Genomic DNA, 1,109 nt, shown 5'->3' on the forward strand with positions numbered 1-1,109 from the left:
AGGAGATTTAGTGTCTCTGGTTTAATGTTTAGATGTTGAATCCATTTTGACTTTAGCTTAGGGCATGGTGATAGACCTGGGTTAAGTTTTAGTTTTTGGCAAGTAGAGAGCCAGTTTTTCCAGCACTATTTGTTAAAGAGGATGTCTTTTTTCCCATGAGTATGTTTGGCCCCTTTCAAGGATGTCTATTTCAAACCCACAGCATACATCATTTTAAATGGAAAAAAACTGAAATCTTTTACTTTCAAATCAGGTACAAGACAAGAATGTACTCTAAAACCAGTCGTATTCTCCAGAGTTCTGAAAACATTAGGTAGAGCTATTAGATAAGAGAGAAAAACAAAATTATATGAATAGATAATAAAGAAGTAAAATTATTATCCATAGATGACATGACACTCTACTTGAAAGACCCATAAAACTCCACCAAGAAACTTACAGTTTTAATAAATAAATTCAGTAGCATGTGGGACACAATCAACACCCAAAAATCAATAGCATTCCTCTATACAGGTAACAAATTCATTGAGAAATTAGACAAACAGTAGCCTTCATAATGGCATTCAAAAAGAAATGAAATAATATCAACATGCTACAGGAAAAGTAACAGAACTCAGAATCAGTGGAACAGATTAGAAGATGCAGATACAAGTACAAACACATTCAGCCATCTGATCTTTGACAAAGGGGTCAAACATAATCACTGGAAGAAAGTAACCTATTTAACAAATGGTTCTAATACTGGCTCTCCACATTACAAAAACTAAAATGAGAAATGAGTCTATCCTCATACACTAAACTACATCAAAATGGATTGAAAATCTAAACATAATAAACGCTAAGTCTACTGGAAGAGAAAATATGTGGAGATCTTGAAGACATGGTGTAGGCAGAGAGTTTATGAATAAAAACTAAACTGAAGGGAAAACTTCAAAGAACCAACAACTGGAATCTCACCTTATTGAGAAGAAGTTTCTGTATGAAAAAAAAAAAAAAATTGCCAGTACAGCAAAAAGAAAACCAACAAATTGGGAAAATATCTTAACCAACAATATCTCAGACAAAGGTCTTCTATCTAGACAATATAAAGAAATAAAAATGTGTGGGAG

The sequence above is a fragment of the Octodon degus genome, unplaced genomic scaffold, assembly GCF_000260255.1.
Source record: "Octodon degus isolate 3935 unplaced genomic scaffold, OctDeg1.0 scaffold00237, whole genome shotgun sequence".
Taxonomy (NCBI): domain Eukaryota; kingdom Metazoa; phylum Chordata; class Mammalia; order Rodentia; family Octodontidae; genus Octodon; species Octodon degus.